Source organism: Canis lupus, chromosome 29 (genome assembly GCF_011100685.1).
Source record: "Canis lupus familiaris isolate Mischka breed German Shepherd chromosome 29, alternate assembly UU_Cfam_GSD_1.0, whole genome shotgun sequence".
Lineage (NCBI taxonomy): Eukaryota > Metazoa > Chordata > Mammalia > Carnivora > Canidae > Canis > Canis lupus.
The window spans coordinates 4,069,577-4,084,584 of NC_049250.1; the positions used below are offsets into that span (position 1 = coordinate 4,069,577).

The window sequence follows — 15,008 nt, forward strand, 5'->3', positions numbered from 1 at the left end:
CATTACTTGCCTACTACACTACTCAAATTGTATTTGCCCTCTATCTCTAGCAGAGTACTGCTCCACAGAGAATCAAACAAACCCAACTTAAATGTGCAACCCAAATCCATCCTCACCTATCCTATTTTTCCCACAAGATACAGGAAAGGAAATAGGAGATCACAAGGATAATCAGTACAGAGATATCTTCTCATCCCTTGACAGAACTCGGAATTCATTTTCTCTTGTATATGATGCATAGTCACATTCTTAAGACAGCTCAAAGTCCTCTAACTAAACCAATAATAGCTACACTACAGACTAACTGTAAAAGAATCTTTTGAAGACCCTGAAATTCCATTTGAAATAGCAACTGGAAACACTGCAACAAATAAAACCATCAACCTTTTGGTCTGGTTATTAAGCTGTGCAATCCATTTTCTCTTAGAAAATATATGCTCAGTCTTAATAACCCATGAAAACAGTACTGCAAAAAACATTCAGTATTTCTAATATTTTACATCACTGGAAAAAATTGTGCTTACATATAAACTTGAAGCTTAAAAACTGCTTGGGGCTCAGTACTGCTTAAGTCCTGACCTTACTTTTAGAAACGCGGGAAGTAATTATGCATATTCATTCTGAGCACTTACAAAAATTCAGTGCAGCATGAGTAAGACCCTGTACACAATAGTACATAGCTTTTTTAGCTGTTGGTACCTACCAAGATTTGTAGCAGATTCAAAATTCTCAAACTTTAATGCAGTATGATTCCAGATTGGCCTCAAGAGGGAGCAGCATCCTTTTAAAAACAGACTGTCCTGCAGGTAAATGCTTTCAGTGCATCACAAAAAATGAATGGAAAGACATACTAGCCAACAAATATTAAGACATTTAGAAACAGGATTTGATTTTAATAATGCTCTGTACAACAGAGGGCACTAATGAATAATAAAAGGAAGCAAGTCTCTTAAAATGAACTACAGGATATACCATCCCTGGGCAGTAACATTCATGACAATCCTTTGCTTGTTTATTCACATTTTCTAATTTTTCTATAGTGAATTCCTACTGTTATTGTATGAAGGAAAAAAGCAAAATCAAATAACCCTTTACTTATTATTTCTACAGTTACTAATAACATGCATGTTGTGACCAAAAGAATCATAGATGCAAATGAACTACTGTTTAAAAAATCTAACCCATATCAAGTATCATCTAAAATATTTACACTACATCACAAAAAGAAATGACATATCAAATCTCTAAAAACCAATTTTCTAATGCCAATCAGAAAAATAAATCATAAATCTAGAACAGAAAGACTGGAAAATGACAAAGAAAACACATCACTATTCAGTAAGCCATATAGTACTACTTAAGAAAAAAAAAAAAAAAAGGCACAGGTTGCACAACCTTAAATGACTTGTCAGGAGTAACCTGATGGAGCAGCTATAGAACCTCAGTAGCTGCTAAACTTTACACAATAATACTCTGTATTTACAGCATCCTTGTTCTGAAATAATCAAAGGGCATTCACTATTTACCTTGTATCTGGTGATCATTTTATTCACTTGTTATTCCATTCAATTCAGACTTTCATCATCCTTACCAGAATCCCCAATGACAATCCTAAAAGGCATGAATATGTTATTTCTGTTTATATGTAAAAGTCTGAAAGGATTCACACCACACTATTAAAAAACCATTACCCAAGCACCCCCTGAGGAACAGATGTGGAGGGGGACTTGCTGAAGAAGGAAATGCATTTCGGTATTCAAATCTTATCTTTGAACATACAATAATACAATAAAAAATTAATGACCACATAAAATATAGTGCATTGTAGGCCATGATATTTCCTTTGAGATGATACAACAAATTTAGTTCATCCCCTGAACAGCTTTATTATATTAAATATATTATTAGAGGCCACATTCCCAGAGACCAGTTTCCAGACAGATATCAAGAACTAGTTCTCAGAAGCAAATTTCTAAACACATCCAGGGCTGACCTTTGCCCATAGCAAACAACTGGTCATGAAAGAAGCTACCCATCAGCACTGCCATCCCTACCCTTCCAATTCAATAGTCAGCTATGAATTCCAGCAAGCATTTTTGCATGATTCTCCATTCACTTAGCTATTAATCATCCAGGCCAGAAAATATAATCATTTCAGCTTTCAAGCTTTATTTTCTGCTACAGGGAAAGAGTTGCTACTTTTTATTTCTCTTCCCTCAAAGTGTTGCTGTGATAGATAGAACAGTAAAAAAAAAAAACTGAAAATCATCTAAACACCCACCAATAGAAAATACAGTTAAATTATTATATATACAATCTATATATGTAAGCTATATATAGCAAACACTTTGAGGCTGCAAAAAAAATTTAAAGAATGAATCTTTTTACTACCATGTAACATGGAATATTAGTGATAAATTAAGTGCAAAATGCAAGTGAAAAACTGTGTGCAGTGTGCCTTATCTTTATGTAAGCAGAAAGAAAAAGTATTCATATTTACTTGCATACAGTAAATTAATAGTTTCTTTTATATCATTCCAGAGATGAATGGCTACCTCCTCATAGGGAAAGTAGGAGGCTGAGGGGGAGACATTTCCAATTTATAAAATTTTTCTAGGTTTAAAATTTGAACCATGTGACTATATTACCTAATTTTAAAATCAATGATTTTAAACTTGCTTAAAACTTTTATCTTTAGAGTATTTGTGATGCTGCTAATACTTCAAAGTTGAGAGCAGGCAGAACAACAAATTGATGACCTTGAAAATCAACCTCACTTCTTTATAATCATACATTTAGCATTCCAAAAGAAACCCCAATGACTGCCCCAACAGCATCACCAAAATATCTTACCTTATCAATTTCTAACAGCAAGCATTTTTATTTAATAAAGCAATAATTACTTAAGTTGTTAGACTCTAACACATATGGGACACAAAGACAGACATAAGAGAAATACAAAATCATAAAACTCTACATGATAACCATTAACCTTGATGGATCCAAATAGTCTGAAATTTCACATGAATTCTTTAGGAAGCAAAGAGTTATGTGTAATCTGTGTGAGGGCATTTCAGCTAATCACATAGCTGGAGATTCCTGGTATCACCATAAAGCAGAAAATGACACTGCAGTATAGGGAAAGTTTTATTCTACCTTTCATATCCATATAAGTATAGAAGAAACTGAGGCCAAAGAATTATAACATTGCAGTTTATTTGAAAATGTGTCTAATTCAACAACATGGAAAAGAATTCACACACCAAATCATTAACCTTAAGAGTTTTATATACAATAACACAGACATGTGAATATAGGGAAGAAAAAAAAAGCATTTAAAATAAACAACTTTTCAAAATTACCTAGTAATCAATCTGAAAATAAAAAACTCATTAGATAGCCTACAAGACAATCTGGTTTTGTTACATATATACACAATTAAAAACTACAGTGAACTACTGTATGTGTCATCTAGCAACTAAAATCAACTACTACTTAAATGCCATGAAAGGAGCAGCTGACTAGAAATCATTTTCCTATTTGTTCACACATATGAGCATTCAGTGAGAGATAACAACAATAAGACATGGTTTCTCCTTTCAGGCATTTTATAATTCAATTACAACTGTTAGAGTACTCAAAAACAATTTCAGAATAAAATGTTATCAAGAAGTAACTGCACAAGTAAGAGCAGACTTTAATCACTGTGAAGATAGAGAAGAGGGGGCTCTAGGGAAACACAGTATATGAACTAGCCTTTTATTTGAAGGACTTCAGAAGGCAGAGATAGGAAAGGGAGAAAATTACAAGTGGAGATGCAGAAGAAACCAAAAGTTTACATCTAGAAAGAATGTAAACACAAGTTTGAATAAAACAAGAATCAAATTTTAAAAAGAGCACAGAGGTCAAATAATTAATTTTGAAAGGCAATACCGAGGAATACGAACTTCATTCTAGAGTTGATCAGGAGTCACTCAGTGGAGGCATGGTGGTCAAGAACTCAGAATTCCAGCTCTTCTACCTACTAGCAACCCTCCAGGCTCATAAAATATCAATTTCTTCGTCTGTAGACTGGGAAAGTAGTATCTACAACATAAAACTTATGAGGACCAAATGAGAACAAAGCATTTAGCACAAAGGCTGACATAAGATATTTCAGTAAGTGTTTTTTTGTTCTGTTTGCTTCGGTCACGCTGGGAAAATATGATCAGAACTGCCTTTAGGTAAAAAAAAAAAAAAAGAACTGCCTTTAGGTCAATTAATTTGACAGCAGTATGCATGATGAATGGCAAAACCTAGAGATTAGGGATGTCTCTTATTAATGGCAATTGAGACAAAGGGATTAAAAGTATTTTGTTGCTAGGAAATGGAAAAGCAGCAGGAGAACTTGATTCCTGAACCATAATGCAACACAATGACAAAGAATTTCTGAGAAAAAGGGAAAGTGATGAATCAAAGGTGACCTTTGATTTTAAGACTAGATGACTAAGAAAATGTTAAGATCATTAATATAAACAAAAAAAAAATGACTGAAGAATTAAGTTTGGAGAGGAAACAGTTTAATTCTGAACCTACGGATTCAAGGTTACAAAACGACCATTAACCTACAAAGTTTATCAAGGAGAACAACAAAAGGCAAGTCTGAAGCTTAGGAAAGATAATGAAGCTGGTGATGCAGAACTGGAGCTTCAAGGGCAGCCCAGGTGGCACTGCCTTCAGCCCACGGTGTGATCCTGGAGACCTGGGATTGAGTCCTACGTTGGGCTCCCTACATGGAGCCTGCTTCTCCCTCTGCCTGTGTCTCTGCCTCTCTCTCTCTCTCTCTCTCTCTTGTGAATAAATAAATAAAATCTTAAAAAAAAAAAAAAAAAAGAACTGGAGGTTCAAGAGCAGAGGGAATGAACAGTGGAAACCATGGGTGTGCGTAGGACTAGAAAGGAAAAAACACAACTCTAAAAAGAAGTGCAAACTCAATCTAAAGTTAACCCTCGTTTATGAGTGAGATGAGAAAATGAACAAAGCCACAAGAATGTACAAGTCTGAGGTGCTGGCTTATGCAAGTTCAAGAGAAGACAAGGCCTTGACAACACTTCATATCCCATGGCTCATAATAAATTCTACATGGACTTATGATGATATGATTATTATAGGCTTTTAAGAGCCTACAAGTTACTGAAAAGTGTTAATTATTCTGATTCAACCCCCAGCAGGACACAGCTAACACAGTATAATTATAATTAGATATTTTTCCAGTAGCTCAAAGCTCGAAGTATAACTTTTAAGTCCTCATCTTGACATTCATCCACACATTTGACTGCCTTGATTATCTACTATTTGAGGAAACCCAAACCCCCCACCCTCTGTCTACTTAAGACAGCCAATTCTTAGGTTTTATCCCTCTATTTTGGCTTCCCTTTCATCTTAGCTAGTTTCTCCCTCAAAATAGAACCACCAGGGAACAATAGTCCTCTTTGTAATTCCACAATAGTTGTCTTAAACAACTAGTTTTTAAAACTCAACTAGATTTTAAACTCTGGATCCTACCTAACATTTGTTATCATTAATAAGACCTACATGGTTTCTTGATTTTTGGCTATACACGAATATATGTCCCCAAAAGAGACTTGCAGGCTAAACTGCAAAATAAACGTTCTATTTCTACCCATCAGCAATAATATCTCTTACCAATTTTTGAAAAGAGACACACACAGTATTGGATTCCCCACCCTCAAACAGCTGAAAAGTCAATAGATCTTACCATAGCCTACACTTCTTTCTGATGCTGAAACATTTTTGTATCCCACAACTATAAAGCCCACCCACATTCAATGTTAAGTTGTCCAAGAGATAATCAAAAGCAGACATGTCATTTAGATGTGAATCCAGTTACCACTGTAAACAATTACCAAGAAATGAAAGCTCAAATATTTTCCTATATGTGGGTTTCTTCTCAAATACATATTAGAACTGTTCATACATTATTAACTTCAGCATTTGCCCTATATCTTTAAAATACATAGCTGTCACATATGTTGGAAAACTAAAAGATTAGCAGACCATAATATTAGGAACTATACTATACTTCATTAATTGTCATGATGCATTTTTAAGAGACTAAAATACTAAAAATGAAATAAGCACACTTCAATCTTTCTAGGGCCCTTTTTATATTCTTTTTATCACATTAGTTTACAAATAGTACAACTGGGTTCATAAAAATGTTAAATGAAATGAGATTATCCAAGTTTGTAAGGAATAAAAGCACCTGTAAGAGCTACAATTTACTATAGTATCCAAATTTGCCATGGTATCAAATCCCAATTCTTCTTGGTTAGTGGCACCAGATCAAGGAATGTTTTAATACAGCACAAAAACTTCATTCAAGAAGATACCAAAGTTTCACACTTTGATTATTTTTCAATGCATATGATTATATTCAATTCTCTATTTTGTAAGGAACAGTTCCAAGCCAAAAAAAAAAGGGGGGGGGGGGACTATTAAGATCAACAGCAGAGCAGAAAACACGGGTTTTTGGCTTAGCCCTAAGTCTAATGTAGCCACCACCACTAAAAAGGTGAGGAGATCTTGAGCAGTTGAATTAATCCCTAAGAGCGTCTGTTTATTGATCCTTAGATTGGAGAGAATGCCACCCATGTTTAGAAATAACTATGAAAAACATATTATTACCAGTAACTATAACTAAAATGCCACAGATATTACATATGCTTTTAAACACAGCTCCCCAAATAATTACACAATTGGGCCTAAGATTTCAGGCTATATATGTTTAGAACCAGACTTCTTTGAGATTATCTTACTCAGTTGTTTTCCCTGGAAGCTAACAAGATGAACACACAGTACATTTTTAATAAATACATGCCAGCGATTAGATCAACAAAGCCTCCAGCTCTTCTGCACACAGAAATACAAAATCCCTATTCCCTAGCTTTCTGACTTACTTAATAGTAAGCAGTATGATATCATCCTTTCACTTACAGCTTACTCCCTATAGTCTACTATCAAAATATTTAGTCTCTGGCTGTTCTGAGGTTTGCTTTTGTTTCGTAGTCTTTCTGAAATACACACTTGTAGGCCACTGGCTTTCTACCTTTTACCTTATCTTCAGACATGAGCAGGTTCGTGTTTAAGGAATTGAATTTGTTTTCAACTGACCAGATGGAATTTAAATTTACCCTGAAAAATGCACTCACCAAAAAACAAATAATAAACTATTTTAGTAAGCTGCTTTATGAAGTCATCCAAGCCTCCTGCAGCTACCATAAACCCTGTGTAAACATATTACTTAACTTGCCTAATATGTAAGTATCCCCATCTGGCCTTAAACAATCTGAAAGTTTTGCCACATAATGTTTCAAAATAATACCTTGTAGCCCTTCTTAAAAGCTATTTAATAAGAGTTAAAAGATCATAGAAAACCTGGAGACAATGTTCTGCAATAAAAAACACAGCTATGTAGCTTTTAAAAAGAATGAGGTACGTAACAGCAGGAGAGAATTATCTGTGAGTATCCTTTGTCAATAAAAAAAGTATACACCATATACGATCCCAATTTTGTCTTTAAAACATACTCACACGCCTGGAAAAGTTCTGAGGGGCTAAGCAGCACCCTTGGGGACTGGTCACCCCGGGGGTAGAGCGAGGAGAACCGGGGGGCGGGGTGGGGGGCAGACGGCCTCATTGTTTGGCTGCTTCGGTTTTTTCTTAAAGAGCACGTAGGACTTTCGTAATTAAAAAAACAACCGGGAGCAGAGAACCACCGGTAGTTCTGTACTTTCTCCTCCGCACCCGAATTCTCCTCATGTGTACTTTCAAGACACATTACTATGATCTCTCCTCTTTTAAAAAAGAAGACATGCACGCACGCAGCCCTGGAAGTCCAGAAAGAAAAGCCCTGGACCTGCAGAATCGCTCCCGCGGCCGTGCTCGCGGGTCCGCCGAGCGCCGGGGCCGAAGGACCCCGAGGAGGCACCTCCCCGAGCAGCCGCGAGCGCTCCCGCAGACTCGGCGAGCGACCAGCCCAGCGCCCGCCCCCGCCCCCGCCCCCGCCCCCGCCGCGTCGGCCACCCCCAGCCCCAGCCCCAGCCGCAGCCGCAGCCCGCGGCGCCCCGAGCCCTCGTCGGTGGATCCTCTTCCTTCCGAATCAAAACACCACCAGCAAGTCCCGGGGTGGCACCGAGCAGGCCCGGCGGGCCCGGGCGGTCTGCGGTCCGCAGCGCGGCGGAGCCGGGCCCCCCAGCCCGGTCACGCCCGGGACCCCCGAGCCCCCACAATCGCCCGGCCCCGCGCCCCCCGCCCTCTACGCCGACCCCGCGCCCCCCGCGCCCCCCGCGCCCCCCGCGCCCAGCCTAACCCCAGCACGCGGGACACGCCGACCCACACCACCCCGAGGCCACGGCGGCAGCGTTACCTGCGGCGAGGCGCTCGGTCCGGCCCGCCGCAGCCGCACGCAGGACCGGCGCTAGGACTCCGCGGGCTCCTCGGCCGCCCGCCGCCCCCCCCGCCACAACAGCGCCGCGGCCGACGCCGACGCCGACGCCGCCGCCGCCGCCGCAGCCCAGCGGAGGGCGGGGCCCGGACCCGCGGCGGGGGAAGCCCGACGGTGCAGCCCCGAGAGGCGTCGGGAACCTGGGCCTGCGCGGAGAGCAGAGGGCGCGGGGGCCGCTCCGGGGGCCGCTCCTCCCCCACGGGGACCGCTCCGCCCCCACCCCAAACCACGCGAGGTCTCGAGGAGGCTCGGGGCGGACTGCGTTGGGAGAGATCCCGCGAGAACAGGGAGGGCCTCTGCGCGCAGCCCCGTCACGGGGGTGGGGCGCGCGGCGGCGGGGCGGGGCCGGGCGGGCGGTGGCGTCTTCCCCGGAGAGGCCTTGCTCTGCCGCCGCGATCCGGGCCAGGGCGGCGAAGGCGTCGGAGCGCCCTCGAGGTGTTCCCTGCGGGGTCGCCGCCCGGGGGCCTCTGTGGGGCGCGGCCACGATCTCGCCGCGGCCGTGCGCTCTGACGCGTCCGCTCAGCGCGCAGGAGCCTCGGGGTCTCCGGTGGGAGCGCGGCCGCCCGGGGCGTCCTCCGCCCGCCTCGGCGCGGGGCTTGCCCGTGGCTCGTCACAGGCCCGGCGAGGGTGTGGGCTGGCCCGCGTCTCGGGGCCTGCCCGGACACCTCGCAGCCGTCTCCGGAGGTTCTGGAGGGCGAGGAGGGGTCGGCCGAGCGGGACGTGCCCGCACCGACCTGCGCGGCGAACGAGCCGGTCACCCTCCTGAGCGAGCTTTACTGCACGGAAATCCAGTGCGTCTTCTCCTGGGCACGACCGTGTTTGTGCCCGTGTTCTGCCTTTTTACTGAGTCTGTCAGTGCGCGCGCCGCCGCCCACGAGGAGGCTCGCATCGTCGCAATTGTGCTCGGGCTGGATTTTCAGATGTGTCACTGGTCGTAGGCTCCAGGCGTTGATGGGTCACCTGGGACAGGAGCTCCGAGGGGCGCCTGGCGGTGCTGCCCGGCTAAGCATCCGCTTCCCTCTGAGCTCAGATCCCAGGGTCCTGGGCTGAGCCCTGTGCATTGAGCTCCCTGCTGGAGCGGGGGCGGGGTTGGCCTGCTGCTCCCCCGCTTGTGCGTGCTCACTCTCAAATAAATAAAATGTTTTTTAAAATAAAATGAATAAGACATCCTTGATGCCAGGTTACTATTTCCCACCATAGCTGATGGTCTGCAAAATTGGATGAATAATACGTTCATGAAAGAACATGCTGTCAAGGTCAAAGCTGACATTGCAATTTAAGAGTTTTGCAAATGAGCAAGTTGCTGCTAAAGTGGTCAGCCAGCAATCCAACAACCTAGCGTTATTTTAATAAACTGTTATGTGAAATACGAATGCAAGCACAGTGGACGTGTTGCTCCTAACTGCAAAATCTCTATTCACTTGCCTTCTGGATTAGAGCCCTTGGTCACAGACTTTTTGGCACTTGGCCTGGTTCCAGGGCACTCTAACTGTGGCGGGATCATATAACGGTCTTACGGGATTAGTTTTCTGCTATTCCAAGCAGAAATTTTAGCACATGAAAATATCTATCTTACCATAAGCAAATTAAATAGAAATGGTTAAGTTAGGAAAATAGTTAAAAACCGTTAAACAACGGCCAGGGCCTTCTCCTGTTTTTTCTCCTTCGTATAGGTATTTATTTTCTCCATTCTGCTATTTTCTCCATTTATTTTCTCTGAAAACTTTTTTAGACTTCTAGACCTTTTTCTCTTCCTCTACTACATTGAAGTTGACCACAGGTTATTTTTACTAAGAGTACTTACTAGTCAGTACTTTGTTAATGAACAGGAGGACTAAGTGCTACTAAGTGCTATTCTTGTGGGTGAGTACTTTAAGAGCAAGTAAGCCATCAGTATATCTTCCTATGGTGCACACATCTCATGGTGCCACCTCAACTCCACCATTCAGACCTTTTCTGGTTATGCCACCATTTAGCACGTTTTCATATATAATTTACTTCTGGTGAGTATATGTCTTCCTACCGATTTAGAATCCACAGAGTCTGGGCATGTGCCCACTGCTTTCCAGTGCCTACTACAAAAATCTGCTTCAGTGTTGGTACTCTGCATTTGTTGAATGGGTAATTTAGATTTTAAGTTATTCCATCGTGTAGAATTATTTAGAGATTTATTTAGCCTGGAATTCATTTAGATAGCCCAAAGACAATTTATTCCTGGAGGTCTTGGTCCACTGTTGCAACAAGTCTAATCCTTGCAACAGCAAAGGAACACTTGCTGTAATAACCTAATTCTCCATACCAGGTTGTTTCCATTTTAACATGAAGTGGAAAATACCCAAAGTTAATGCTTGTGAATACAGAGTACTAGATAGGCAGGAGTCTTGTGTTGTCAGAAATGCTCTGTTATTTGAGTGTGCAAGACATTCAACGTATGCTTATTAAATTAATCAAGTTCAGCATACAAACCCCTGTTACTGTCCTAGGAGTTCACATTTCCCACAGGCATGACAGAGTTGCTGTGTGTTTCTTCAGCCTCAGAATTTGAGGTCTCCATGCGTTGCCCAGATTAACAAATCATCTGGTTATTTGCAAACACCTGTGTTGCATAATAGGCCTTGGTTTTGGTTTATAGTGCCAAGTCTGGCCTGTCAGGCCTGAAAAAATTTCCTTATATCTTTCATTTGACCTGCAGTGTCTGGGAAAAATCCAGAACTAAATCCTACTAAATATAGAACTGTTTGTTCTACAATTTTATTTCCTTGTACTACTTTCAGTACAGTTAGTTAAAGTCCATCACCTCCTGCCCCACCCCCGCAAAAAAAACAACAAAAACAAATACTTGCTCTCTAGAGGTTAGTTTCACAGTACTTATTTTTCTCTGTTTGAAAAAAAAAATATCAACATTTCCTTATTGATTTTAAGAAACATAATTGTAGTTTGTTGGGAAAGGGATAATGTTTTCAAAAGTAGGACTAGATTTTGAAAATGAAGGAGGAAACTGAAGACCCCACATTCCAGAGAAGTAATATCTATGCAGTTTACAAATTGAGGACATAGAAAACAGTCTTAGAGCTGACAGATGGAAGGGAATCTTCTAACTTACAGCCTTTGTCTATAGCCATTAGCACTTTTTTATTTACAAGCTATCTCCCTGATATTGTATTCTACTGTTGTGAAATTCCACCTATGATTACTCCATATATGTTTAAATCAGTGATTCTCAAGACATGGTCTGGGATTAGAGGCATCAAATCATAAGGGAACTTACTAGAGGTGCAAATTCATGGGGCCTTACCCCAGTTTAACAAATCCTCTGGCAATTTTGATAAATGCTAAAATTTGATAACCATTGGTTTTTGTTTTGTTTTTAAAAGATTTTATTTATTCATGAGAGACACAGAGAGAGAGGCAGAGACACAGGCAGAGGGAGAAGCAGGCTCCATGCAGGGAGCCCAACGCGGGACTCAATCCTGGGTCTCCAGGATCACGCCCTGGGCTGAAAGCGGCGCTAAACCACTGAACCACCCGGGCTGCCTGATAACCATTGGTTCTAACCAGAAAATGTACACCCTCAGTACATTATTTTTTTCCTAAAATACATATGATTCGTAGATACAAAATGGGGGGGGGGGGACAGGCTTCTTTTGGTGAAAATACTCCATTCCTGTTATTCTCAATGTCTGTTTTATTCCCTTTTAAGGCAATTGTACTCATGGCTTATGGACCCACCCCAGTATTTTTTCCTTTATGAGTCTTTCTCAATCCCGTGAACCATAAGATGATGTTTTGTTGCTGTCGTCGTTCACATGTAAAGATTGTATTTGTGATTGTGGAAGTGACTGAAAAGACTATCCAAGCAATCCTTTCCACACTGGAAAGTTGCCCAGAATTTTACACCCCTGTGGCTTTAGGGGGCCTTAATGTTTAGTAACTGTTTATTTTCTCTGTCTTTTCCTCAGGAGCTACCTAGCCAGAATGCCAAGTTGATCAGACACCAATTTTCCTAGTCTTTCCAGACTACTCTATATTTTCTAAAGTTTCCAAATGTGTTTTTAAAAGCTGTGATAAAGTTTATGTAAAGTTTTAGTGAGAATCCTTTAAAAAAAAAAAAAAACTAGAAAAACAAAGAATACAACTCTTACGAGACCAAACAAAAAATGTAAATACACATGGCTTGTCATGTTCAGGCACCTCCCTCCACCAAAAGTATTCAAAGCAAAATTCTGAAAAGCAGAAAAGTTGCTTTTAGCATCTCAAGTTTACTAAACATTGAAATACTAAAATGAAACTGTACTTTCCCTAAGTCATTTGATCCTATTCTTTAAGTGGATACTTGAGAAATTCCTGACCTATTCAATATTGAAAATGAAACCTTTGTCCAGACTATATCCAATTAGAAATGAATTTTAATTAGAGAATTCCTCTCTAGTGCTTATAAACCATAATATATGTACAAATGTCATATTATTTTTGTATAGAGATCTTTTACCTAATAATATAAAAAATATCACGTAAATAATTGGTTTAGGACTCATTTTTTTTTTTAAAGATTTATTTATTTATTCAGAGAGAGACAGAGACAGAGACAGGGATACAGGCAGAGGGAGAAGCAGGCTCCATGCAGGGAGCCGGACATGGGACTCAATCCCGGGTCTCCAGGATCACGCCCTAGGCTGCAGGTGGCGCTAAACCGCTGCGCCACTGGGGCTGCCCTCTTTTTTAGGATTTACAAAAATTAACATATAATGGACAATTGATTCCCACACCAACTCCTTTTTCTGCTGGCTGGGAAGAAGTCATTATACTTAAAGAGCTACACAGATAGCACTTTTTGACCTAAATTGAGATATCTTAAGGTTGCTTACCTTGCATTTACCAAACATTATAATTATATACTAATGTAATATTAAATTGGCCAATGGTTTTTAAAATGATGTATTATATCCATTCAATTGCTAATTAATTTGATATTCAGTGAAAAAAAGAAAAGCGCAAGTACCAGTCTTATTCTAAAGAAAAAAGTTCAGGATCCCTGGGTGGCGCAGCAGTTTGGCGCCTGCCTTTGGCCCGGGGCGTGATCCTGGAGACCCGGGATCGAATCCCACATCGGGCTCCCGTGCATGGAGCCTGCTTCTCCTTCTGCCTATGTCTCTCTCTCTCTCTCTCTGTGACTATCATAAATAAAACTATGTCTCTCTCTCTCTCTGTGACTATCATAAATAAAAAAAGTTTAAAAAAAAAAAAAGAAGGTCTCTAGTTTGATATAGTCCCACTAGTTTATTTTGCCTTTTATGCTTGTGCTTTTGATCTCAGATTCAAATATCACTGCTAAGACCTCTGTCAAGGAGCTAACTACCTATTTTTCTTTCTAGAGATTTTACAGTTTCAGGTCTTATGTTCAAGTCTTTAATTCATTTGAATTAATTTTTCTGTATGGTGGGAGATAATGGTCCAGTTTTATTCTCCTGCATGTGGCTGTCCAATTTGCCAAAACCATTTACTGAAAAGACTGTCCTTCCCCCATGTATATTCTTTTTTTGTCATAAATTAATTGACCATGTATGGGTGAGATTATTTCTAGGTTCTCCATTCTGTTCTATGGACCTATGTATCTATTTTTGTGCCAATACCATACTGTTTTAGTTACTATGGCTTTGTAATGCAGTTTGAAGTCTGGGAGTGTGATGCCTCAAGTTTTGTTCTTTATTAAATTTGCGATTATTTCTAGGTTCTCCATTCTGTTCTGTGGACCTATGTATCTGTTTTTGTGCCAATACCATACTGTTTTAGTTACTATGGCTTTGTAATGCAGTTTGAAGTCTGGGAATGTGATGCCTCAAGTTTTGTTCTTTATTAAATTTGCCTTGGCTATTTGAGACCTTTTATAGTTCCACACAAATTTTAGGGTTTTTTGTTCTTTTCTACAAAAAAAAATGCTATTGGAATTTTGATAGAGATTGCATTGAATTTATATATTGCTTTAGGTAATATGGGCATTTTAACAATATTGAATCCATAAGCATGGTATATCTTTCCATTTGTGTCTTTTTCAATTAATTTCATTAATGTCATATATTTTTCAGTATGCAGGTCTTTTGCCTCCTTGGTTAAATTTATTCTGGGTATTTTATTCTTATTGATGCAATTGTAAATGGATTTGTTCTTAATTTCCCCTTTTGAGAGTTCATTAGTATATAGAAATGGAACAGAATTTGGTGTCATGTACTTTGTATCTTGCAACTTGAATTAATTTATTGTAATATTTTTTGATGGAGTCTTTAGCATTTTCTGTAAGTAGTATGTCATCTGCAAATAGTGACAGCTTTTCTTCTTCCCTTCCATTTTGAATGCCTTTTTCTTCTTTTTCTTGCCTAATTCCTGTGACTAGGACCTCCAATACCATAATGAGTAAGGCAGCAAGAGTAAACATCCCTGTTTTGTTCTTGCACTTAGAGGAAAAGCTCTCAGCTTTTCATCACTGAGTGTGGTATTACTGTGAGCT

General features: G+C 40.4%; 1 protein-coding gene across 4 annotated transcripts in view; it reads right to left on the minus strand.

The window, feature by feature from the left end:
* PCMTD1 (protein-L-isoaspartate (D-aspartate) O-methyltransferase domain containing 1) overlaps positions 1–8,640 on the minus strand; it is a 68,285-nt gene extending 59,645 nt beyond the window's left edge. The window contains exons 1-2 of one of the 4 annotated variants that reach the window (XM_038579284.1): positions 1,527–1,607; positions 704–813 (exon numbers count right to left, since the gene is read on the minus strand). The gene's annotated coding sequence lies outside the window, so the exon portion shown is untranslated. Of the gene's footprint in view, positions 1–703; positions 814–1,526; positions 1,608–7,593; positions 7,926–8,428 lie in introns of those variants that run through there. The other 3 variants (XM_038579287.1, XM_038579283.1, XM_038579285.1) reach the window with 3 other exon arrangements.
* Positions 8,641–15,008: the final 6,368 nt, after the last annotated feature.